The sequence below is a fragment of the Cheilinus undulatus genome, linkage group 14 (assembly GCF_018320785.1).
Source record: "Cheilinus undulatus linkage group 14, ASM1832078v1, whole genome shotgun sequence".
Classification (NCBI taxonomy): Eukaryota; Metazoa; Chordata; class Actinopteri; order Labriformes; family Labridae; genus Cheilinus; species Cheilinus undulatus.
Genome location: NC_054878.1, coordinates 357,701 through 375,938, shown reverse-complemented (window position 1 = coordinate 375,938; position 18,238 = coordinate 357,701). Strand labels below are relative to the sequence as shown.

The 18,238-nt window shown below is 41.2% G+C and overlaps 1 protein-coding gene across 2 annotated transcripts in view; it reads right to left on the bottom strand.

Moving 5' to 3' along the window:
* Window positions 1–12,094, bottom strand: part of lbr (lamin B receptor) — a 47,626-nt gene extending 35,532 nt beyond the window's left edge. For both annotated transcript variants that reach the window (XM_041805731.1, XM_041805732.1), the window contains exon 1: window positions 11,965–12,094. The gene's annotated coding sequence lies outside the window, so the exon portion shown is untranslated. The remainder of the gene's footprint in view (window positions 1–11,964) is intronic.
* Between the last annotated feature and the right edge of the window lie 6,144 nt (window positions 12,095–18,238).

The following is an 18,238-nucleotide window of genomic DNA, read 5'->3' as shown; positions in this document are numbered from 1 at the left end:
AGCAACTGTGCTGGCTTTGCAGAGCATATCTGTCAATCTAACTGAGGCTTTTGTTTAAACACTGTCTTAAAACTGTTTCATAGTGTGTTTTATCTGGTGACTCTTGATGTATGGCCATGTCAAGTCCAAGAAGCGGGCTGTGGGATTAAACAAAGTCAGAGATGCAGCTGTAAACACTGCAGCCGCTTGAGGTTGCTGGTATAGCTGTCGAAGTAAAGTTAAATTGGTGACAAAAACTCTACTATTTTCAGTTCCTTTGCAGCTGAAGTCCGTAGTTAATATTTCTCTAGTTCCCCAAAAGGAAATATATGATGTACATATGATGTAGTCAAAAAAAAAAGCTTGATACACCTCCGTACTACAGAAGTGAAATTAAAAAGTACTGATGTCGTTACCAAAATATAATCAGAGAGAGTTATGACCCAGGCCAAAGACAGACAATGTAAAGGCTCCATGGCTCTCCATGTCCACACTGATGCCCCATGGCTCTCCATGTCCACACTGATGCCCCATGGCTCTCCATGGTCATAGTGATGCCCCATGGCTCTCCATGGTCACAGTGATGCCCCATGGCTCTCCATGGTCACAGTGATGCCCCATGGCTCTCCATGGTCACACTGTGGTGCACCATGGCTCTCCATGGTCACAGTGATGCCCCATGGCTCTCCATGGTCACAGTGATGCACCATGGCTCTCCATGGTCACAGTGATGCCCCATGGCTCTCCATGGTCACAGTGATGCCCCATGGCTCTCCATGGTCACAGTGATGCCCAGTGGCTCTCCATGATCACAGTGATGCACCATGGCTCTCCATGGTCACAGTGATGCCCCATGGCTCTCCATGGTCACAGTGATGCCCCATGGCTCTCCATGGTCACAGTGATGCCCAGTGGCTCTCCATGGTCACAGTGATGCACCATGGCTCTCCATGGTCACAGTGATGCCCCATGGCTCTCGCTGGTCACAGTGATGCCCCATGGCTCTCGCTGGTCACAGTGATGCCCCATGGCTCTCCATGGTCACAGTGATGCACCATGGCTCTCCATGGTCACACTGATGCACCATGGCTCTCCATGGTCACAGTGATGCACCATGGCTCTCCGTGGTCACAGTGATGCCCCATGGCTCTCCATGGTCACAGTGATGCCCCATGGCTCTCCATGTCCACACTGATGCACCATGGCTCTCCATGGTCACAGTGATGCACCATGGCTCTCCATGGTCACACTGATGCACCATGGCTCTCCATGGTCACAGTGATGCACCATGGCTCTCCGTGGTCACAGTGATGCCCCATGGCTCTCCATGGTCACAGTGATGCCCCATGGCTCTCTGTGGTCACAGTGATGCCCCATGGAGAGCCATGGTCACACTGTGGTGCACCATGGCTCTCCATGGTCACAGTGATGCCCCATGGCTCTCCATGGTCACAGTGATGCCCAATGGCTCTCCATGGTCACACTGTGGTGCACCATGGCTCTCCATGGTCACAGTGATGCCCCATGGCTCTCCATGGTCACAGTGATGCCCAATGGCTCTCCATGGTCACACTGTGGTGCACCATGGCTCTCCATGTCCACACTGATGCCCCATGGCTCTCCATGGTCACAGTGATGCCCCATGGCTCTCCATGGTCACAGTGATGCCCAATGGCTCTCCATGGTCACAGTGATGCCCCATGGCTCTCCATGTCCACACTGATAAACCATGGCTCTCCATGGTCACAGTGATGCACCATGGCTCTCCATGGTCACAGTGATGCCCCATGGAGAGCCATGGTCACAGTGATGCCCCATGGCTCTCCATGGTCACAGTGATGCCCCATGGCTCTCCATGGTCACAGTGATGCCCCATGGCTCTCGCTGGTCACAGTGATGCCCCATGGCTCTCCATGTCCACACTGATGCACCATGGCTCTCCATGGTCACACTGATGCACCATGGCTCTCCATGGTCACAGTGGTGCACCATGGCTCTCCATGGTCACAGTGATGCCCCATGGCTCTCTGTGGTCACAGTGATGCCCCATGGCTCTCCATGGTCACAGTGATGTACAGCAACATCTTAGAGTCTGCTGGAATGACTTGAACGAATCTCAAATCTTACTGCACCCTCTATCAATCATACTACCACGGCAATTACATTTAAAAAGCTCCCTGCTGCTGCATACAGTTTGACAACTAGACAATATTTCATTTTTGCAATTAAATATATTTCCATACAATATATACAACCGACAGCAGTGTTTCCTGCAGAAGGGTGTTGTATTCAGGAGGGAGAGATCTTACCCTGTCTATTTCTATGTTTATTTTTCTGTTTCTGTTCTTCTGACAGTTTTCATCAGCAGTATGTCGTATAAAATCCCTCCAATACAATCAAATGCCACTTTATAGTTCATAGTTATTGAGGAAAACCATCATCCTCAAGTGGAGGAGTACGGGGTGATATCAATATCAAGAAGCTACAGAAAAATGTTGAAACAGCAGTAGGCTATATGAAGCTTTAACATGAGACTCTGTATCTCAGACAGTGCAAAACAATAAAGCCAATAGTTAGAGCTTCTAAGTGCAGCTTCACCTTGGCCTGTAACATTAAAACAGGAAATGAAACAGCTGAAAAATAATCTTTTTTGTAATAAATCACATATTGGTACAGAGATAAGCTACCCTGTTCTCCACCCTCCACTGTAGGAACAATATTTTAAAATGAAGGAAAGCATCTTTGCTCCCATTACTCACCAATCTAATTTCAAAAATTAGAAACGTGAGGTTGTGCTATTACCAGTAAAGATTCTGTTCATTTACTTTTTTTCACTGGAGGAGGCATTGCATCTAAAAATTCTGTAACTTACACATCATGTGACTAAACATGAACTGGATTAGAAAGACTGTGGACCTCTTAAATATGGATCTTATTTTCACAGTTTCATAGACCACAGGGGGTTTCTTTTTATAAAACATACTATTCAAAAGTGTAGTCAAGCTAGTAGCCAAAGTTGCTTCAGTAAGTTTTGGACCTACATTATAACCTGATCAAACTGCACTCATCTTGGGTAACGTTTGGAGAGACCAGGCATTGGTGAACACTTTTGGAATGGCAAAAAAAAGTCCTACTGTAGCGTGCAGGAGCCAACACAAAGAGGTAAGCCAGGCAAAGTCAGCATTATGGAACATTAGGGACCAGGGAGGCTCAGTGTCTAGAAACCAACACACTAGGGCAGAACTGCTGACAGGTCTGTCCCTGTGAGGTTTTCCCAAAGCCGTCTGTCCAAAGAGTGGTGCCATTGAAGTCACAGCCAACCAGGCAAGGACTTTACATGAACAACCGTACAACCGTCAGAAAACTTCACTTTAACTGCTGTAGTGAGGAGGACAAAATTATCATAGAATGTCCAAAGCTGCAGGACATTTTCCTTAGACAACAAATGAGTTCAGTAAAAACCACAACACCTGGACTTAGGGGTGGGTAAAAATATCGATTAATCGATGCATCGCAATATTTCCCTCCTCAATTCAATATCAATTCAGCAAATCCTCTGAATCGATTCACCTCCTGGCCAGTGGGGGTCACTGTGCGTGTGATTTGCGTTGTATGGATGGAGGCCGCACTCGACCAAACAACAACCAACCATAACCATGTTATGTGAGGTTTATCACAATTTCCAAGAGGAAAGAAATATTATTAAAGTTTACATGCACTTTACTTTTTCAGTGTTTATACAGAACTGGCGTGTTCTTTACTTTTGTACTCCTTATGCACTAGTAAGTTATTATTGTGCACATTTTTATTTTCAGATGTTTTATTGCTAAAAAAATGTGAGGTGACCTACCACATATGGTTACATGGGCATTAAAATAATTATAAAAAATTGTCAACAGGTCATTTGTGTATTTCTGCTTCTTACTGAATCAACATCAAAGCATTTAAATCAACATCGAATCAATATCGAATTGAATCGCATCCAAAAGAATCGAAATCAAATTGAATCGTGAGGTTCTTAGCAATAACCAGCCCTACCTGGACAAGTGCAGCTAGAGCTGCAGCACTGACACAAGTCCTCAATGATAATATTGAAATACACTTCAATATGTTAGAAAACTGTTAGAAATATGAGGAATGGCTATGAGACTGCGCTTGTGAGGACAAAACCATGTGGCTCACAGTCAAACCAAGGGCTGTATGTTATAGGTTGGGTATACACGTACAACTGTTGACTTTCCAATACCTGGAATAGCTGGAGGTCACTGCTAACTACTGACCTCTTTAGTTCACTGCTAACTACTGACCTCTTTAGTTCACTATCTACTGACATCTTTAGTTCACTAACTACTGACCTCTTTAGTTCACTAACTACTGACCTCTTTAGTTCACTAACTACTGACCTCGTTAGTTCACTAACTACTGACCTCTTTAGTTCACTGCTAACTACTGACCTCTTTAGTTCACTATCTACTGACCTCTTTAGTTCACTAACTACTGACCTCGTTAGTTCACTAACTACTGACCTCTTTAGTTCACTGCTAACTACTGACCTCTTTAGTTCACTATCTACTGACATCTTTAGTTCACTAACTACTGACCTCTTTAGTTCACTAACTACTGACCTCTTTAGTTCACTAACTACTGACCTCGTTAGTTCACTAACTACTGACCTCTTTAGTTCACTGCTAACTACTGACCTCTTTAGTTCACTATCTACTGACCTCTTTAGTACACTAAGTACTGACCTCGTTAGTTCACTAACTACTGACCTCTTTAGTTCACTGCTAACTACTGACCTCTTTAGTTCACTATCTACTGACCTCTTTAGTTCACTAACTACTGACCTCGTTAGTTCACTAACTACTGACCTCTTTAGTTCACTAACTACTGACCTCTTTAGTTCACTGCTAACTACTGACCTCTTTAGTTCACTATCTACTGACCTCTTTAGTTCACTATCTACTGACCTCTTTAGTTCACTATCTACTGACCTCTTTAGTTCACTAACTACTGACCTCGTTAGTTCACTATCTACTGACCTCTTTAGTTCACTAACTACTGACCTCGTTAGTTCACTAACTACTGACCTCTTTAGTTCACTAACTACTGACCTCTTTAGTTCACTGCTAACTACTGACCTCTTTAGTTCACTGCTAACTACTGACCTCTTTAGTTCACTGCTAACTACTGACCTCTTTAGTTCACTGCTAACTACTGACCTCTTTAGTTCACTGCTAACTACTGACCTCTTTAGTTCACTGCTAACTACTGACCTCTTTAGTTCACTGCTAACTACTGATCTCTTTAGTTCACTAACTACTGACCTCTTTAGTTCACTGCTAACTACTGACCTCGTTAGTTCACTAACTACTGACCTCTTTAGTTCACTAACTACTGACCTCTTTAGTTCACTGCTAACTACTGATCTCTTTAGTTCACTAACTACTGACCTCTTTAGTTCACTGCTACCTACTGACCTCTTTAGTTCACTGCTAACAACTGACCTCTTTAGTTCACTGCTACCTACTGACCTCTTTAGTTCACTGCTAACTACTGACCTCTTTAGTTCACTGCTAACTACTGACCTCTTTAGTTCACTAACTACTGACCTCTTTAGTTCACTGCTAACTACTGACCTCTTTAGTTCACTACCTACTGACCTCTTTAGTTCACTGCTAACTACTGACCTCTTTAGTTCACTGCTAACTACTGACCTCTTTAGTTCACTGCTAACTACTGACCTCTTTAGTTCACTAACTACTGACCTCTTTAGTTCACTGCTAACTACTGACCTCTTTAGTTCACTAACTACTGACCTCTTTAGTTCACTGCTAACTACTGACCTCTTTAGTTCACTGCTAACTACTGACCTCTTTAGTTCACTGCTAACTTCTGACCTCTTTAGTTCACTGCTAACTACTGACCTCTTTAGTTCACTGCTAACTACTGATCTCTTTAGTTCACTAACTACTGACCTCTTTAGTTCACTGCTAACTACTGACCTCTTTAGTTCGCTAACTACTGACCTCTTTAGTTCACTAACTACTGATCTCTTTAGTTCACTGCTAACCTCTGACTTCTTTAGTTCACTGCTAACTACTGACCTCTTTAGTTCACTATCTACTGACCTCTTTAGTTCACTGCTAACTACTGACCTCTTTAGTTCACTGCTAACTACTGACCTCTTTAGTTCACTATCTACTGACCTCTTTAGTTCACTAACTACTGACCTCTTTAGTTCACTGCTAACTTCTGACCTCTTTAGTTCACTGCTAACTACTGACCTCTTTAGTTCACTGCTAACTACTGACCTCTTTAGTTCACTGCTATCTACTGACCTCTTAAGTCCACTAACTACTGACCTCTTTAGTTCACTAACTACTGACCTCTTTAGTTCACTGCTAACTTCTGACCTCTTTAGTTCACTAACTACTGACCTCTTTAGTTCACTGCTAACTACTGACCTCTTTAGTTCACTAACTACTGACCTCTTTAGTTCACTGCTAACTTCTGACCTCTTTAGTTCACTAACTACTGACCTCTTTAGTTCACTGCTAACTACTGACCTCTTTAGTTCACTAACTACTGACCTCTTTAGTTCACTGCTAACTACTGACCTCTTTAGTTCACTGCTAACTACTGACCTCTTTAGTTCACTGCTAACTACTGACCTCTTTAGTTCACTATCTACTGATCTCTTTAGTTCACTAACTACTGACCTCTTTAGTTCACTAACTACTGACCTCTTTAGTTCACTGCTAACTACTGACCTCTTTAGTTCACTGCTAACTACTGACCTCTTTAGTTCACTAACTACTGACCTCTTTAGTTCACTGCTAACTACTGACCTCTTTAGTTCACTAACTACTGACCTCTTTAGTTCACTGCTAACTACTGACCTCTTTAGTTCACTGCTAACTACTGACCTCTTTAGTTCACTGCTAACTACTGACCTCTTTAGTTCACTGCTAACTACTGACCTCTTTAGTTCACTGCTAACTACTGACCTCTTTAGTTCACTAACTACTGACCTCTTTAGTTCACTGCTAACTACTGACCTCTTTAGTTCACTGCTAACTACTGACCTCTTTAGTTCACTGCTAACTACTGACCTCTTTAGTTCACTAACTACTGACCTCTTTAGTTCACTAACTACTGACCTCTTTAGTTCACTGCTAACTACTGACCTCTTTAGTTCACTAACTACTGACCTCTTTAGTTCACTAACTACTGACCTCTTTAGTTCACTAACTACTGACCTCTTTAGTTCACTGCTAACTACTGACCTCTTTAGTTCACCAACTACTGACCTCTTTAGTTCACTAACTACTGACCTCTTTAGTTCACTGCTAACTACTGACCTCTTTAGTTCACTAACTACTGACCTCGTTAGTTCACTAACTACTGACCTCTTTAGTTCACTAACTACTGATCTCTTTAGTTCACTGCTAACCTCTGACTTCTTTAGTTCACTGCTAACTACTGACCTCTTTAGTTCACTAACTACTGACCTCTTTAGTTCACTAACTACTGACCTCTTTAGTTCACTGCTAACTTCTGACCTCTTTAGTTCACTAACTTCTGACCTCTTTAGTTCACTGCTAACTACTGACCTCTTTAGTTCACTGCTAACTACTGACCTCTTTAGTTCACTGCTAACTACTGACCTCTTTAGTTCACTGCTAACTACTGACCTCTTTAGTTCACTGCTAACTACTGACCTCTTTAGTTCACTATCTACTGACCTCTTTAGTCCACTAACTACTGACCTCTTTAGTCCACTAACTACTGACCTCTTTAGTTCACTATCTACTGACCTCTTTAGTTCACTGCTAACTACTGACCTCTTTAGTTCACTGCTAACTACTGACCTCTTTAGTTCACTGCTAACTACTGACCTCTTTAGTTCACTGCTAACTACTGACCTCTTTAGTTCACTGCTAACTACTGACCTCTTTAGTTCACTATCTACTGACCTCTTTAGTCCACTAACTACTGACCTCTTTAGTTCACTATCTACTGACCTCTTTAGTCCACTAACTACTGACCTCTTTAGTTCACTAACTACTGACCTCTTTAGTTCACTAACTTCTGACCTCTTTAGTTCACTAACTTCTGACCTCTTTAGTTCACTAACTACTGACCTCTTTAGTTCACTGCTAACTTCTGACCTCTTTAGTTCACTAACTACTGACCTCTTTAGTTCACTAACTACTGACCTCTTTAGTTCACTGCTAACTACTGACCTCTTTAGTTCACTAACTACTGACCTCTTTAGTTCACTAACTACTGACCTCTTTAGTTCACTGCTAACTACTGACTGAAGTACACGTGTTTTGGCTTAGGTTTTGGAAAATGATTATCTTTAAAGTTGCATTACTGTGAAAAATTCAATATGCTCCAAAATGTCTCCACAAATTTGGTTTTGTTTTTCTATTCGGATCAGGTGTCTGAAGTTTTGAGACAACATTGGCACACGCTTTTGTCATGTTCAAAATTTGCCAAACTGTCCCTTTATCAATGAAGACCATTTCTGCTCTCATTCTTCCACTGAGTCGTTGATAATTTCCAAAAATGTGTTCGGTTTGTTGAATGTTTTCAGAAGTATTCAATGTTCATGGGGGTTCATTGGGCATCCTTTCTGCCTTTACTAAATCTTTAGTGTAATTCAAACACACGTGCACGTGACATGCAGTGTTCCCTATACACCTCAGTTCAAAGATTCAGCTGCTGTTTAGTTCAATTTCACCAAAAAAGTCAAGTTACTGCGTTGCTCAACTTTGAATCTAATCATTTTCCAAAGCCTTTGCAAAAATGTACATGTCAATCAGCAGCTAGCAGTGAACTAAACACATTACTTATTGAAAATTTACAGCAGTTGTGCATCAATGCCCAACTTTAATATACAACACTCAGTGTGACTGTAAACCACATGGTCACATTCTCATCATTTAATATCCATGCTTTGTATTCTGTATCTTATTTAAAATGGTTTTAGGAAGTCTGTCATTAAGTACAGAACACAAGGCTTAAAGGAGCAGTTCAAGGACATTTTCTATTTGGAAGTCACCAGCAATAGTTCAAAGAAAATCCAGTGTTCTTGCAGATTAGGGCTTTCACTTTTTATTTGAAATTTGAACAGTCATTCGAACCTGAGGGTAAAAGTTCATATTCGAACTGAAATGAGACATTCAAATTCAAAATACACCTTCTATCAGTGCATCATGCAGTTTAAAGTAGTTTGCCATTCGACCCAGTAGAGGGCGCCCTCAGAGAAACTTGTCTGTTTTATGCCCTCTTGACCTCCATTAAGACTCTATTTGCTATGCTATTTTACAATGGAAGGCCTTTGCAAGTGAAGCAACGAACGGAAAATTACGACACCAAAACATCTTAGAAGCACTGTGTGGAAGTATTTTGGATTTTACTGTGTACCTGAGTTGGGTCGCGGTTGGGGGGGGGGGGGTCGAATATATTCAAACATCATGTTTTCATATTCTAAATTCGTTCGAAGTTGTTTTGTTATAAAAGGTGACTGCCCTATTGCAGATAGACTGGGATTGATTTATGACTTAGTTCTTTAGCTTGATGCTAACACTTTAGCCTGCCTATCCTTAACAGGCTAAGAAACAGATTTTGCATTATGTGACAGCAAGTTTTACTTGATAGAAACAATACTAGGTAAAATGGATGGTACAATCCATTATTTACACAGCAGCATTAAACAGAATTCATCATGTTAAGATTGTAAATTGAGTTTCTTATCTCTACAGTCTGAAGCTCCACAGCCGGGCTACCTGAAATTACTGCTTTCTTTTGTTTTCATCTAATGGTGGTGAGAAAACCGCTTCTGATGTACTGCAGTCCCCATATCTCAGCAGCACACTTTACAATCAAACAACTGTATAAATAATGGAGAACACTGCATGAAATCTTCATTTTGTTTAAAATAAATTAATGACTACTCAGGTATACAGAAATTATCTCCCATCCCAGAAAATCCAAGGATGTTGACTGTGGATGTCATTACAGTGAGATATGCAGTCTTTCAACACCATACAATCTGCACATTAAAATTAAAATGTGATACATCAATACAACTCAATCTTTTTATGTTATAATGAACAAAAATAGAAAGTTTTTGACAAGCAGTAGTAGTGTGATATATTCAGGAAAAGATCTGGAAGGAGGAGTCTGAATGGCTGTGGCTTTAGCAAAGCAAATCTGGTCTTTACCTTCAACTTTTTACTGCCTCACTAATTACAGTCACCTGTCAGCAGGCAGGCCTATCTAAGCTCCAGTGGTTGCCATTCTTTAATAATGGGCAGGTTGTACTTATAAAACTGGTCTGATGAGAGACTGTGAGACACGTTAAAAGGACCACCTCATGTCAATCTGGACAGAAGATTTATGATAAACCACCCTACTACTGTACTATGCACTTAAACCAATCTGTACCTCGTCAAAGTCTTGTAAGCCTTCATAAACACACAATAACTCCACTAATTCACCAAAGACTGCAACAATCCATTTACAAGTCGGCTCACAAGGATTAAGCTACTACAAACAGGCGAGTCAAACATATGCAGCCCATCTCTAATCCACTAGTTACTTATGTCATCTTGTAAAAGACAAAAAAACACAACATATGAGTGAAACCCATAGAAATTTGACACACCCAAAGTAAGCGCCTGCGTTGCTCCCCTGGCTTGCCTGCCGAGTTCCATATGGGATGTGAAAGTCAGGCCAAAATCGGGACTGCTGAGAGTTTCCCATCAGTTCTCAGGTTGGCTGATGAGAGGATAGGAGCTGGAACATGGGTGGAGTTTTAAATATAAGTTGGGCAGGCAGGGGAGCCCCCCCTCTGGGGTTTTAGCTCCACCTGGTCTGTATCCCCTCTGAAGTCAATCACGTGTTTTCAGTAGTAAACTCTAAGGAAGCTACTCTTGTTTCCCTTCAATCCCTATAGAGCCTTCTACCTACATCCATTTAATCTACATAGCAACGCCAGCTAACTTTGCCTTTGTACACCAACCATGAATATTTAAATATAGTTTAAGAGCTTCATAAACCTCTACATCTGCCAGGATGTGCCATGACAGATATGAACTATTTTATACCATCAGTTCTCGTTCATACCGTAATACAAGTTTTTAGTCGTGACGTGGTGTCACATTTACTTCTCTTTATGTTGCCTACACATCTTCAATGAAACATACTGTACATGAAGCCTTTTTCACATTACTATACACATCTACTCTATCATCTCAACAGCAAACATAGACATATATTAGAAGATATTACTCAAAGATAAAGCCACAGCCATCTGCCGTGTAGATAAGATACTTTTTTCCACAAAACACTGCTAAAGTTATCTCTTTTAGCTTCAAGATACCCGCGATGCGTTTGCAAACAAGGAAAGGAGGGAAAACGTCATACATTCAAACACTGTAGGAGAGGAAACAAACACCCATCACCATCCAACAGTCCAGTTCAACTCCCACACACGCATTAACACAGAGTTAGCACCGCGGCGACTGATTGAAGGGTATACTCTACAATAATCTACGGTCCGACCAGGCTACTGTCAGTGAACACTATCTGGCAACGGTTGTCATTGAACAAGTAGGCGCCGTCTAATTCCTGTCCATCGCATTGCAGCGTACCGTTAATCTGGTTGTTAGTAGATGCACGTCGCTAAACGGGACCTTATAATAAACACCGAGGCAACTGGATCCATTTTCCCTGATGAATAAAGATTGCCTACAGCAGGGAAATACCATCATGACAGAGATGCGTCGTAACAGTAACTGATACTCAAATAAATCGATTGAAATAAGTTTAGACTCCAGGAAATAGTCGACACCCAGATTGCCACCAGCTTGAGTTAGCTTCGGCTAAATCCTAGTTCCTCAACAAAGAGAAACGTTAAGGCAACTTGATATTTTGCTTCGAAAAGAAGAGCCAGGTGGGTAAACTCACCTTGTTTGTGCGTGGATAATTCCAGTGAGTAAACGTGTTTAACAAAGTATTCCTTAGCGGCACGGGGAATTAAAATATTAAGCGGTATATTTTAAAAACGGACTCCGCTAACGTTTGACGTATAGCTCGCTCCCTCCCTCTGAGCAAAACCACCAGTGACAAGAAAGGCGCGAAGGATGCTGATTGGCTGGTTCAGCGTTCATTTCAAACGGCTCTGCGATCTGATTGGTTGGCACTGGGATTTAAATGAGTTGGGATTGGCTTCAAGGGAGTCACGACTGGCTTGTTTACTGGTGTCCGGTTACCGTCGGAGGAATGATAGATTTACCCAAACAGACCACACGAAAATAATGCTTCACAATCGACCACCGAGATATAAGGAACATCTTTCATCCCCAGCAGTTAATTAACAAGACATCGGCACGTATTTAACCTCTAATTAGATCTACATTTATTAACTTCTACAATAATAAAAGTTGAATAAAAATCAGTTAAATTGGCCTTATGGTATCTTAATCCATTCTTACATTTATTGTTAAAGACAAAAGTATAATACAAAATGGAATATGAGAACAGACTTTTTATTTTGCTGCTGAAATAGTCCTAGTCGCTGTTGTAGCTATGTTTTAACAAGCTTTGGTCACTTGGTGGAGTCAGTATTGTCCATTTGGAGCAAATGTTTAGCACAGTGTTAAGATTGAAGCATATTATAAGATGAAATGAACAACATCATTTTTTATCACCATGATAAAATAATGCAGACATAAATGATACAGGTTCCCACCCCAAATACAGAATAAACAGCCTACCTTTTTACTTACTGCATTCATTAGGAGCTCCTATAACATTTTTTAACCTGCTTTTCTCCCTCGTTGAAGTAGAGCACTCTTCACGTTTGAGTAGGTAGAGCAGTGATCCAACGCCCGGCTCTTTTGTGATGATTTGTGGCTCTTTTATGTCTTTATTTGAAATATTTGTCCCCCAGAAAACCTTAAAAAGGTCAAATTTAACCTCAGAAATTATCCATTGAAGTCACATTAATCGGTTTGTTTCCCACTCTTTCACCACTGGCTTAAATTGTCAACCTTAATTTTTTTGTTTGTATATTTCCATTGCGCTTATTTGCAATTTCCCCCTTTTATGCCACTTTTAATCTTTTTTTACAGCTTTTTAAGCCCAAATGGCCACTTATTTTGCCCCTTTTCACTAGCTTTTTCCTTTGTTGTCCTGCTTTTTGCTATCTGTATTTTTTCCACTTTTTTGCCATGTTTTGCTCCTTCTCGCCCATTTAAGCTGCCCTTTTCCATTGACTGCCACTTTTTAGCGTCATTTTTTTGCCTCTTCTTTGCAAGTTTTTGACCATTTGCCCATTTTAGTCCCATTTCACTCATTCTTTGCCACCTTTTTTCAATTTTCTAACCAATTTTGCCACCTGTTACTCATTTTTTGCTACCAGTTTTTTCTATTTTTTCACCAGTTTTGTCCTTGTTTATCTTGCTTTTGCTGGTTTCATTTTTCCCCTCTTTGCCATTTTTTGCTCCTTCTTGCACATTTAAGCTGCCTTTTGCCATTGAATACCACTTTTCCCAATTTTGCCTCATTTTACTGTGTTTTGACCATTTTTGCCACCTGTAACTTATTTTTTAATCAATTTTTGCCACTGTTTCTCTCCATTTTTACCAACTTTCACCCATGTTTTCCCATTTCTTTGCCCCTTTTTGGCCATTTCCCCACTTTAACTTAATTTTTTGCCACTTTAACCCATTTTCACCACTTTTCCCCTCTTAGATTGTGGTTCTTGCAAAGATATTTTTTTAAATTTGGCTTTTTGGTTGAGCAGGGTTGAGTAACACTGAGGTAGAGCATCCCTTTAGTCTGAACCACTACTACTGTCCTTACTGGTTCATTAAATGGGCAATAATGTTAAGAAGTAAAGCATGTGTTTTTGAAAGAGGATCCAAAATGATTCAATAAAATTGTTTTGAGTAGATAAGCAAAGTTGATGGCTTAAAACATGAAGTTAAGAAGAGATATGTGTCTGATTTGCATAAGCTAAAGTTCATTGTACAGCCATGATACCACTTTATCTGCTGCTATACCTCAAGCCTACCTTAGCTCAACCGGAGGAAGAAAACTCAGTTTGAAAATTCAAACCCTCCAATCCAATTACAGCATCAATATTTTCTCAGCTTCCTCCTCTGTCTCTCTGCAGCTCACACTGTTTTCCTGTCTAAGAGCAGCTTTCACCACAGAACGGCGCTTCACTGGCTGCAAGTCAAACAAAACCTCAAATGAACTGCAGATGCACCGCCTGAGCCCTTTTTGCTCCGCCCACAGGAAGTTTCGCTCCATGCATTGTAAAGAGAAGCTGCAGGGGAATGTTTTTATGACCAGTAAAGTGGGAAGTCTTTTGTCATTTAAAAACACAGGTTCACATGTAAACTAGAAGCATGAAATCTAATGCCCTGAGGCTTTTATTGTTGAAAATGTCACCTTACACTCATAGCTATGACTTCAGAGGGAAATAAAAGGGTTTAAGACATTTAGGTGAAGTTCAAGTCTAATTTTCATATTTGCAACGTAAAAGGCTGGAGGTAAAAACCCTTCAAGAGGGAAATCCTTACCGTCTATAGCAGCTTTCCCCAAACTTCAGTATGCTGTTGTCAATTTTGAGACCTGGAGGTCTTCCAGGGTCCGGGGCCACCAAAAAACCCCTGTATGCCCATAACATGAGACTCAAATATTTACACATAATTCTCAGATTTTTGTTTTATAAACAAGGGATTTTAATGCAAATGCTTGTTTCAGAGACATTAACATCACTTGAAAGGTATTTTTAGCGTCACAAAATCAATTTTTTAAATAAATGCATTTATCTCTTTGAACTAAATCTCCCTTTGTGGCCAAATTCTGTCCTAGTAGCATTAATGTGTCCAAAAACACTGATAAATTCTTAAAGGCAGGTGGCATAGAAGAATAGCTAACACAGTGTCACCAGTTAATCCAGCACCAGTTAAACCGTGACACTGGTTGTTCTGAATCACACACAATATATGACAAAAACATGGCATCAGTTAAAACTTCTGAGACTTGAAATTAAAGAGTATAATCAAGCATTTCAAAAACATTTAAAATGTGTCTTTAGAAAAATAATTTCTGTGGTTTTTATTGTAAATGACTTTCATGGCTTGCCTGTGTAGACCTGCAGCCCACTGGGCTAAAATAAGAAACTGGGACATAAATCCCTGAACACTTCAATTATTGAAATAATGAAAAACAACACTGCAACTTTGAGACAAAACATCCATCCATCCATCCCATCCATTTTCTATACCCCTTATTCCGGGTCGGGGGGGGGGGCTATCCCAGCTGTCATTGGGCGAGAGGCGGGGTACACCCTGGACTGGTCACCAGTCAATTGCAGGGCTGACACATAAAGACAGACAACCAGGCATGCTCACATTCACACCTACGGCCAATTTAGAGTGTGGAGACAAAACAGAGCCTACTAAAGACTCTGGCTCTCAACAGAACTGAGCTGCTTTGGGTAGACTGAATATGAAACCATGAGCTTTGGAAAAAAAAACCTTTTATGGAATAAAATGGAAATAAGGGAGCAGTAAAAAGGAAATTTTTGGTAACACAAGGTTCAGACGACTTCTCACTGTGACTGCAGGGAGACGTTGCACTGGCGTAAAGGTGCAGGCCGTAAAAGTTAGTGTATATATTTTAGACAATAATCATATCTACGTTTTTTATTTGCAACATCAAGTTTATTGTTCTAAGTCAGGTAATGTACAGAGTTACTGATCTTTCTGAGGCAGACAGTGAGGGGTCAGATTAGGGGTCCAGGTTTCCGTCTGAATCTTCAGGGTGTCTGAGAGGCAGAGCTGCAGAGGAGGTGTGGAAACATCTGAAGGAGGATCAGTGGACACAGGATGAACCTGAGCTCAGCTTTGACTGTCATGGCTCTGAATACTTAAGTACATGGGATTTTTACTATCATCATTTTTAATGTATTTGCAAAAATTAAAACACTCTTTTTTCACCTCAGCATTATGGGGTATGGTGTGTAGAATTTTGAGGTAAAAATGAATTCAATCCATTTTGGAACAGTGAAGTGCTGTGAATACTTGGCTGCAGTGTTACATGCTCTAAAATATGAGCACTCATGAGCCAGTCATGTCTTTAAAGACAAAACTATACTCAGATGTACCTTTTCTGGTGAATACCCTCATCTCTACACTTACTCACAAAACAATTCATGCTTTTGTCAGCTCTAAAATTGATTACTGCAGTGCTTTATGTTGGTGTCTCCCGGTCCTCTCTCAGTCGCCTCCAGCTGGTGCAGAACGCCGTTTTTTATCAAACACCTCTAGATGTCAGCACATCACCCCTGTCCTTTACTCTCTCCACTGGCTTCCAGTGTCTTTGAGAGTTGACTTTAAAATTTTACTTTTTGTTTTTAAAGCTCTTAATGGCCTTGCTCCTGCATATCTGTGTGAACTGTTGTCTGTCCCAAACAGGGCCTTAAGGCCAGCCAACCAGCTCTTGCTGGAAGTGCCCAGAGCCAGATACAAACACTGGGGAGACCGGGCCTTCTCTGTGGCGGGGCCCAGACTTTGGAATAAGCTGCCCCCAGACATGAGAACCATCAGGACTTTGGCCTTTTTAAATCCAGACTTAAGACCTATTTTTTCAAACTGGCTTTTAACATTCAGTCGTGACACATCACTTGTATTTGTTTTATTGTAGTTTTATTAGTTTTACATTGTTTTATTATTCCTACTCATATGTTTTGATTTTATTGGAAAGCACTTTGGTCACTTTATGTGTTGTAAGGGGCTCTACAAATAAAAGTTGATTGATTGATTGACATTTTTTTACAAGCGAGCAAAAAAGGAAAGGCTAGCTACATGTTAGACAGCTGAGCATAAACGCTAAAGTTAGTGCAAAAAACAGGGTTGCTCAAAAACTGTTGTGAAAGAATGAAACTGATTTCAAAACGTTGATTTAGATGAGTGCAATAAAGGAGTTTCTTTCTGTCCTTTTTCTGCAGGAACACAGAGATCAGACACCAGCACAGGGAGGAAGTGCTGCAGAAGGCATGCATATCACACACACAGGGTCTTATTTAGGCGGCTCCTCCTCTTCCTGCTCTCTTCGGCTGAGTGTGAACGTGAGGAGCAGTCAGACTGTCAGACACGGCCGATGCTCCTCACGCAGACACTCGGCTGCTGTAACCACCAAGGCTGGGAGAAGAACATGGACTAAAACATAGCTGACAGAAATCTGCAGTTGTGATACAGTGTACTTTTTAAAAAGACAAAGCAAAAGTGAATGGTCATGGAACTGGACTTAAATAGTGCTATTCTAGACTTCTGACCCCTTAAAGCACTTTACATTTACCTTAGGGAGCAGCTGAAGTTCCTGGACCACATCGGAAGGACAACACTCAGGCCAGATCTGGGTCTAACCTCCATGTCCTCGTGGCCTTGAGGTGGGACTCTCTACCCCATTGGAAGACCAGGAGGAGGAGGCCTATGACTGCAAAAGGACAAATATCTGATGGATGGAAGTTCATCTTGGAGCCCATCGCTGCAGGAGCTTTGTAGGCCGGTCTCTTCATCGGACGCTCTGTGGTCTTGGCATCCGGGGAGAAGAGCCACTGTGGACATCTTAGAAGCACAGGATCAGGATTACAAATAGAAATAATGCAAAATATACCGGTCTTTAGAGTGATTTTTAAGGCTTCCTTACAGAACCCATCACTGTTTTCTGTTTGACTCTTTCAGGTCATCATCGGTGTTTGACAGCGGAAGAGCCAAAGCAGTTAAATGTCCAGGCTTAGCCCAAACCAAGGCAGGAGCTTGGGGAAACTTCACAGAAGATTTTACTGGCCACACCTGTTCATCATTGAATTTGGATGTTTCAATCACACCCACAGGTGTATAAAATCAAGCACCTGGCCCTGCAGTCTCTGCTTACAAACATCTGTGATGCTAAACGGGTCGTTCTGAGGAGCTCAGTGACTTCAAGTTTGGTTCTATGGTGGATGCCACCTTTGACAGAAGATTATTCTTGAAATTTCTTCCCTGCTGGATATTCCACAGTCAGCTGTAAGTAACATTATTGGACAGTGGAAGCGTTTAGGAACAACAGCAACTCAGCCATGGAGTGGAAGACCACATCAAATCATGTTGATGTTGGATGAGAAGGCATGGCTCACAATATTTAATCCAGTTCATCCCAAAGGTGCTGGATGGGGTTGAAG